Raw genomic sequence first — 9,537 nt, forward strand, 5'->3', positions numbered from 1 at the left:
TTGGCCCAGAGAAGAGTGAGAGGAATGTCTCCAAAAAGGAGCAGGAAATGGTGAGGAGCGCTGGAGGGCACAGAACTGGTAGGGATGTGGTATAAATGTGGGGTCCTCCCAGTGCCCATCTCCCAAGGGAGATGGGCCAGAGAGAGGAGAGCAAAGAGAAGCATGTTTTAGAATGTTGAATGCACAGCCAAGGAGTCTGGTCCTGGTCCTGGCTACAGGTGAGGAGTCAGTGCCACTGGCCATAGGTCCTACCTCTGGACTCTATAGAGAAGAGGCCTCCTAGGTCTCAGGCTCAAGGTCAGAAATCACCAGATGTCCAGGCTTCCAGCCTCATCCACTGTACATGCCACATAACTCAGGGTCTGTTCAAAGGCTCCATGCTGGGGATCACAGTGGAGGCACAGCTGGTGGCTGCTGGTGGCCACAGAGGGCCAGCCCTGACTGGGACTTTGGCTCCCCACTCTCTTTAGATCACACAGAGTCACAGCCCAGCAGCACAGCCTTAAGCCAAGTCTGATTTTGCCTCTGGGACTGAGAAAAAATGAGCTCTGCTCCTCACAAAGGAAGGCCACTTGCCAACAAGTTGCTCTTTCACACTCTTTTTGGAGCAGACACAACACTGGGTTTGACCAGCTGAAATCCTTCCCTGCATAATTTTCTCCCAGGCGTCTCCTCCCCAGTCTTTACCTGGTGTAAAGCCTGTTTAAGATCGGCACACTGTGATTTATGGGCTTTGAAATGCCCAGCGTTGTGCTGCTCGCAGTTGGGGCAATGCAAGTTTAAGGCATAATTCCTGACCTCAAGGAGTTTGCAAAATCTCTGCAGGAATTAAACCCATCACAATAACACCAACAATAAAATGTTACCATTCAATTGGTGCCCATTTATCACATGTTAGTATGCCTTATATTATTTAACCGTCAAAATAGTATAGCAAAGACAGTTACCAGGACTTTATGACTTGGTGTTTCTGTCTGTAATGTGACTATCATCAATGGATACTGGAGTTGCAAATGGAATGAAACATCAAGTTTTTAAAATTCCTAGTGATCAAAAGATGGTAACCTAATAAAGTCCAAAACACTAAGAAAAAAAAGTATTTAGTTAAAAAACAAAAAATACCTGAAAGCCCTATCTGACCTCCTAAATTAAGGTGAATTACAGGCCAAAGGACAGAGAAGGTAAACAGTGTGTTAGAAAACACATGCACGGGGACTTCATTGTGAGGGCTTCCATGTATACATATTAAATAAATTTGTATGCCTTTTCTCCTACTAAAAAAAAAAAAAAAAAAAAAAAGGCGAGAAAATGCATGCATGAGACCCATGCCACAGTTGGACCAGAAGGGTCTCCTTGGAGGAAATCGTCCCACTTCGATGGACCACTGCATGAACAAATGCCCAGGGACCCAAGAAGGACCAGGTGAGAGAAGACGCCAGAACAGCCTGTGTCATCCAGGCTAGGCCACAGAGGCCCAAAGCCTGTGGAGGCTCCTGCTGGCCCTGACCCAGCAGCACACTGCTCTGATGATCAGTCCGCAGACATCACTGAGGAAGCTGAGAACTTCAGCGACAGATGCAGGGGTGCTTGGTATGGGCAACTGGATGCCTGGAGGCCTGCAGCTATAGACCCGCTCTGTGTGACCTTGGGCAAGCCACTGCTTCTCCAGGCTTCAGTTCCTTCCTCTGTAAAACAAAGGACTTAGAGGATACCAGTGATTCTTTAACCCCCAGGTTGGGGGATTACAAATCCCTCTGGTAACTTGAAAGTTATAGATTTGTGTTCCTTGGGGAAAAGAATGCATACATATTTGGCACAAAATGTCAGGGATGTTTCCGCCACCATCCACCCTCCCCCAAAGGACCCCAGGTAACAACTGTTGGGCTAAGAGATCTCCAATAATCATTTTAGGTCTGGATAAGGTAGGTTGAGGTTCTGTTTGTAGGAGGCCTTCAATGCCAGGTTCAAGCGGGGTTTAGGCTCTTTGGCTCAGGCTGTAGGAAGCCACAGAAGGTAATAACTGAGAAATGATATGCTCAAAATGTCACCAGTCCAAGTTCTGTGACTTCTTCAACAAGGACCTAGGACTAAGCAAGCCTACAACAGACACAGAGATGCCCATTTGCTGTGGAAGCTGAAAGATTTGTTGTTGATCTACAGTGATGTAATGACCCTGAATTCCTAGAAGGAGCTCACTGAGCCCATAACAGCTCAATATATTCATCTCATAGGGCCCATATGCAAGCATGAACCCTAAGCCTTTTAGATGCAAGATGCTTCCTGGCTCTCTGGGCAGCTTGTGGACTCATATGCTTACCTGTACGTCCTGCTCAGAAGACATCTGTCACTAACTCCAGTCCAAGCTGCCAGTTGGCTTAAAGGGTTGGAACAGAAATTCAGGACCCCGCGGACATTGTGAGTTAGGTTTTACATCTCCTGCTTAAAACGTCAAGTCAGAGCTAAGGTCTTGTCTTAGTGGAAACTCATCTCTTCTTCCAGGTCATGAGGGGAAGGGGCCTGTGAGTTGCAAGAACAGATGCAAGAAAAATTCCACGCATAAGATGGGAGGAGGTCTCGGTGCACGGCTCTGCCTCCTGGTTGCACATTAGAACAACCTGGGGAGCTCTCGAAATATACTGATGCTGGTTTCCACTTGGCCAGGTGAGTCAAGGCTCCCCAGGTGGTTCTAATGTGCAGCCATGGCAGGAAACCACCATCATAGGCAGCCTACACCTTTAATAAATCAGCTACAGAGCTCTAAGACCAAAAGAACCCTGATGCAAAGCAGTCAGCAGTGAAGGGCAAAAGCCATGTGCAATGTCTGAGAAAAAGCATAATTCTGACTTGGAGAAGGTTCCAGAAAGCTTCTTGGAAGAGGGGTCCTAGAGGCAGCAAATCTTCATCAAGCAGACATGGAGGTGAAGGGCACTCCAGAGAGAACAGCTTGAGCAAAGATCCAGAGGCAGGAGAGTGCTGGGGAATCAAGTCCCTGTGCTTTTTCAGGGGAATATCTCACCAAGTGAACTCTAAAATGCATTTTAGATGAAACCTGGCCCCACAGTTCCTGCATTCTTTGAGCCTGATTGAAAATGTTCCTGACTTTAGTGCTTACTTTTTTCTTCTTTAAAGGGCTGTTCTTAAACTTGAACTGGAGGTGAAAGGGTGACGTGATAGATTTCTGAGTAATTTTTAAAGGCTTTTCTCAGCTTTTTAATTTGCTTCCCAGGAAATCATCCTTGGGAGGACGGCAAGAGAAATGTAACTGATTTTCTAGAGGAGGACAGGAACAAAGGTAAGTTCCCCACACCCAAGGCCACACAGGTGGGTACCATAACAGCATCCTGTTACCAATTCTGCTTACGCCGGGCAGCCTATCCTTCAGCACATAGAGCCCAGCTGGCTGGATCACCCAGAAATTTGGAGAGAGGAGCTACAGTGCTATGCCGAGGCTAGAGACGGCAGTGACAGAAATTCTCCATAATTTACCAGTCTCATCTGTTCATTCAACCAGGAACAAGAAACTAAGAAATCAAACAACAAAGTGAGCCTGGCCCTGCTGTAGCTTGATAAATGGGGAATCAAAGTAATCTGTGTAATCTTTCAGTATCCAAAACTGCAGGCATACCAAGACATGCTTGGATGTCCATACCCCAGATTATTATCAGCCATTTAAAATGATGCTTTTGAAAAAAAGTTACTGACATTGAAAAATGCTCCCTCTGTAATATTAAATAAAATTATGTCTGATGTCATGGCATTATGAATTCATTCATTCATTCTGTAAATGTGCCAGGTATTGTTCTGGGAATTAAGGAACTTGCAGTGAACAAAACATGAAATCCCTCATCTTGTCAAGCTCCCATTCTAGAGAAGGAGACAATAAAAACCTAAGTAAAGGACAGTGTTAGATAGTAATAAGTGCAGTTGAGAAAAATGAATCCAGAACGAAAGATACGGGAAATTTTTTATCCTTTATGCTTTAATGTATTTTCTAACAATTTTTTAAGAGATGGGGTCTTGCTATGCTGTCTAGGCTGGAGTACAGTGACCCAATCATAGTTCACTGTAACCTCAAACTCCTAGGCTCAAGGGATCCTCCTGCCTCAGCTTCCTTGAGTAGCTCAGGTGTGTGCCACTGCACCTGGCTCAGAAAATATTATATTTAGGATCAGAAAACATACATATTTTTTAGAGAAAAAAAGCAATACCAAAAAAGTGATTACATTAAGAAGTTGGCTCACAACTTGGACCTAAGCTGGGATGTGAACATGTGACCCTTTTGGTAGACTGCTGTCCTACTGCCAGATGAGGGAAACAGGCACTGGCTAAAGAAGGCAGGGCCCTGGTCTGCAGTGACCCAAGAGATAAAGCATTTAGTGAGGCAGCACCCTGAGTCCTAGATCCAGGCTTGGGTTGAGGAATGTGGCATTAGTGGAGTTCTTAGAATCAGGATGGTACTGACAGCAAGATGCCCCTGGTGCCAATATCCCCAAGCCCATCCCAAAAGTTTCAAATATGCTTGGATGTGCTTCCCTAAATAAGGCCAGGATTGATCTCTGAGCCCAGGGTAGAGCTGAGGCTAATGGAGGTGAGGGGCGTTCTAATGTGACCTTCCAGTGTGACATAATTACCTCTCACAGTAGGCAGATAAATCAATGACTTCCGTAGTGAGTACTTGAAAGTTCCATACAAGTTTCTGTTATCTTTCTTTTTGCCTTTTTCTGGTGTTGTTCGAGGCTAGCTACCTTACCCTGGCTCTGCCGATGATGGTGCATAGACCTGTGAGCCAGTGAACTAGCTAAATCTAGCAGGAGACTCGTGGCCATCAGGAGACAGTAGTCGGTACCAGAAGGACCATTTGCCTTCCCTTGGGTCCAGGACACCCCCAAGGATGTTCTAACTCCAGGTGCACCTTTCTTCCTCCTTCCTGGAAGGGCACCATAACACAGAGGGCAGAACAGGTCTAAAATGTGGTTTGCCCCTCCCTTAGTCATGTGATCATGGACAAGCTATTTAACCACTCTGGGATCCTGTTTTCTCATCTGTAAACTGGGAGTTTCCCCACCTCAAGCAGTCTTTGCGAGAATGAAAGCACCTTGACAGAGGGCCTGGCACCCTACAGGGGCTGGGTAATTGTAACTGTTGCTGTTAGCATTATTATCTGCCTTCCTGTTCTCAGAGCAGCCTGGCATCCAGCACAGGCTTTTCTCCACCTGAACCCCAAATAAAGTCTCCCTCCATCCTTTCTTGCTGTGCCCTCGGACCACACCACTTGTGGGGACAATAGTCTCCAGAGTGAGTCCACATGGATTCGGTTTTGAGGAAAGAAGTTTGGAAGTTTTCCTAGGTCTGGGTCAGCCCAAGCCTACCAATTCTTCTCTGCTCTCTGCTGCCCCCTGTTGGTTCCAAGCCTGAAGAGCCAGTTGCCCGCTCGTCCAGTGTTACACCTCCTGTGGAAATGAGAGTGAGAGAAGAGAAACTGTAAGCAGTTTAAAGAAGACAATTAGCAAACAAAAAACTAGAGATTTGTAGACACACATCCCTGAGCCTGTCCTGCTCTGCCATTGGGATACTAATGGCTCAGGTGCCCCTGTGATCTGAGGCTTTGACAAAAAAATGGCAACCAGTCTTTGCTTTTTACCCATTTGGGTGGGGGTGGGATGGGGGGGTGGGTCCTTACTGTATCTCTAAAGAAAATGAATTTGAGAAAGTTCTGCAAAAACCTGGCAGGAGGGTTATCCTTTTCCCGATTCTCAGGCCTATATCAGGCATTACTAAACAATTACTTCATTTCTTTGCTGCTGAGTGAAGACCCAGCCTCAGAATCCTTCTCACTACAGCTGTACTTCTAGCAGCCAGTCGTAGTCATTGGTCAGAGTTGGTGCACAAGAGCTGAGGCCTGCAGCCAGAGAGAGGATGCGAATCAAAGCTTCCTGCTGTGTGCCTGCTCTTGTGTCAGCTTTCTCCAAGTGGCCTGGATACTTCATAGCTACAATAGGGCAGCACTGGGCTTCAGTTCTCAAAATATACAATCGTTCCTCGGTATCCACAGGGTTCCAGGGCTCCCTGCAGAAACCCATATCTGTGGATGCTTAACTCCCTTAAATAAAATGACATACTATTTGCATATAACCTATGCATATGCTCTCATATGCGTTAAATTATCTCAAGATTATTTATAATACCTAATACAATGTAAATGCTACGTAAATAGTTGTTAAATTTTTACTGGATTTTATTTGTATTATTATTATTGTTTTATTGTTCTTTTCCTTCAAGTAGTTTCAATCCTTGGTTGGTCGAACTCGAGGGTGCAGAACCCATGAATATGAAGGGTTGACTGTATTAGCTATTTTATTTAGAAAATCTATAAAATTGGGACTTAAAAAGCATCACTGAGCCACAGGGTGTGCTGGTATTTTCTTGAGGGAGCAGAAAAGATTGCTGGTAGGCAGGAGTATTGCCCAGGCTGACTCACCTGAGAATGGCAAATAAGTGGGTACTTGGATGATATTAAGTTATGTATTTTCCTCCAGTATCTCTTGTTATTCCCTTGGAGCTGCTAAACTGGACCATGAGGCACCTGTTGCCTCCTGATTGGGTGATTACAGCAGAAGAGAGCAGAGTTGTAGAGCTTAACACTTGGTATTTAAGGCTGCAAAACCTTTCCGGACTCTTGAGCTCCAAGACCTGGGCTTTTGAGCTTCAGATGCCTGAGTCCTGGAAGCAACCTGGGCATGAAGTTGATGCTGTAAACAACAGACCTGTAAGAAACTGTGACCAGTCTGAACCGCTCCTTATCACTCCCCAGACGAAATAAGAATTGCAAGTGTTGTTGTGAGAGGAGGAGGGACAAGCAAAGCAATGATCTCCAAGAGCAGGGAGACCCCTGAGGAGGAAGCCTGCACACTGTCCATCCCCAACCCCTGGTCCAGCCAGGCCCCAGAGCAGGATAAGTTGGGCATTTGAGAACAGATGAGACTGAGGCTCACTTCCTGGGTAAAGCCTGGGCAGGTGACAAGTCTGACTGAAGTTTACTTCCCAGAACCCAGTAGAGAAAGGAAAGTTAAGCAGAAATGGTTGCAAGAAATGTGACCTTCTGGATTTTTGTATAACACCTGGGAGAAATCTAATCTCGGTCAATTTAATAAGATATTATTTAGTCCGGTGTTTCACTGCCTCTCATCCCTTGTGGTGGTGGTTTTCTTTTATTCTGTTTGAGGTTGTCAATGCATGGAGGAGGGAGGGGGAATATGTTCTTGATCATCACCTGTCCCCTTGTCATCCACAGAGCCGTCCTGGCCTGCCTGGTCTCTAGGCATTAGTTCGCATAAAGGGCTGCTCTAGTTACCTTGACCCACGGCCTGCTGAGTCTCCGTGTCCTCATGCACAAGACCACATTCTATTGCTTTTCATGCTTTGTGTGGGCATGGGAGGGCCCTGGGAGACTTCTACTTATTGCTAACTCACAGTGTTAGCTTAGGCAAATTACATAATTAGATAACTTATCCATAACTCAGTCTCCTCATCTGTAAAATGGGTATAATAGTAGTACTTAGTTCATAGGGCTGCTACGAGGATTAAACAAGTTAACATATGTTAAGCGTCTAGAACACTACAAATGTGTCAGTTTATATTATTATTTGCTACTATTAATAAAGGGTTGAATGTAAAAATGGCTCTATATACAAACACGAAATATTTAATACTCATCACAGGTATTCTGATGTGCCTTCCTGGGTAGGAGAAAAAAGGAAGAGTTACAACCAGGGCTTTAGGAACAGCACATCGTACTGGAGTGCTGATATTCTAAATCAGAACCAACAGAGGAGTCCTGGAGTTGCCTCTGTGCCAGGCATGACCCCTTCAATTGCTAGATGGTAAAGAGCAAGTCTTGGAACGAAAGGGCAGGTGGCCAAGGCAACAGGTGGAGTGGGAGGGGTGGGGACCTCCAGGGGATCAGGGTACTGGCTCTTTAACCAACCAATGTTACAGCACTTTACTCTTTTAGCAACCAGTATTGCCTTACCAGTCTGAGCTGGCTGACTCGCCCCCATGCTCCAGACCTGGACATACCCACAGTAGTATCCTATGCATGTGAGTATCATTCCTTTATTGTCATGAGACTGGACCCACTCAGGTGAGAGTAGGAAGAGTGAGGAGTGGGCAGAGGGGCTTGTTTGGCTGCCCCTTGGCTGGTTGCTTAGCCAGGGCACCTAGGAAAGAAAGGGCATAGGCTCGAATCTAGTTAATACCAGATGTCCTGCCTGACCAAGCACCTTGAAGCCAGTTTACATGTCCTCTTTGTGCAGGGTCAGCATCCACTATGAATAGCCTCCTGGAAACCAGGCTCTGTCCTAGGCCAATCCAGATTCAGCTAGCCTTACCCTACGTATATAGCTCCTGGATTCTGCAATCCTCAGACTCTCTGCCTGGCCTGATGCCTGAGGAACTTCACTGGCTAAGCCTTACTTTCTGCACATGGATTTCTATCTACAATGGTCCCTTGGGTCATATCTGCTTCTGGAGCAATGTCTCAGCCTGACAGCAAATAAGTATTATCTATTGTGCCAAGTTATTGGAAGCACCCACCTAGAATTCCATGCTTGAAAAGTGGCCCACTTGGAGGCTGGAGGGTGAGAGGAGCGGACGATCACTTAGCCCTGCCTATCACAGGATCAGGGAGTAGAAGAGACAAGAAGCATGTGGTCTGTTGGTCTTCCCTACCCCAGGCCCATCAGCCCAAATGTGAATTCTTCAGCTCCTGTGGGAGAGAATTGAGCACATGGATAATTAAGAAGAAAGGAACAGATCTGGGATCTGAGAGACTCATGAGGTGGATTCACCAAAATCTGGAAGCAATTACCAAAACATCCTAGGGAACCATTAGCAACTTACCAGACCATGGCCTAGGACCGCCTGTCTTGTCCCATCAGTCCTTACAGGTGGGGTTACTAACAGTCTCACTCAGCCTGGGACTGTTTCCGTTTCAGCACTAAAAGTCCCACATCCCAGAAAACCCCTCAGTTCCAGGCAAATTGGGACAGTTGGTCACCCTACAGACAGAAGACACGTAAGGCTTTACCTGTCCCTATGCCCAGAACTGATGCTGCGGCCTAGTAACCAGAAGAACACACGCCTCTTCAGAGCGAAAGATCCCCGCAAGAGCCTGACTCTGAGGATACTTGGTGGGTCTTAGATAAAATATGTGCCCAAGATCCCACGGACTTTCAATTCCCCTGGTGCCTCTTTGTGGATGAAGATGAAGCATGGGGGACTGTGGAGAGAGATCCACCTGGAGCCAGGGGACTGAGTGGCTCTTCCCTTCTCCAGGAAATAAAACCTACGAGACTGCATTTGCACAGCCCATCTGCTAGCAACTGACTAATCACAAGGAAAGCAGACAGAAAACGCAAGATGCTGTGACCACAAGGTAGGGCAAGCATCTCTCTCTCGCAGAGGAAAATACACGTGGAGTCAGACTAGTTTCACCCTTCCAACTCTTATTTCTCCAGCTCTGCAAATCACTAAGGAGTA

Source organism: Macaca fascicularis, chromosome 14 (assembly GCF_037993035.2).
Source record: "Macaca fascicularis isolate 582-1 chromosome 14, T2T-MFA8v1.1".
Classification (NCBI taxonomy): domain Eukaryota; kingdom Metazoa; phylum Chordata; class Mammalia; order Primates; family Cercopithecidae; genus Macaca; species Macaca fascicularis.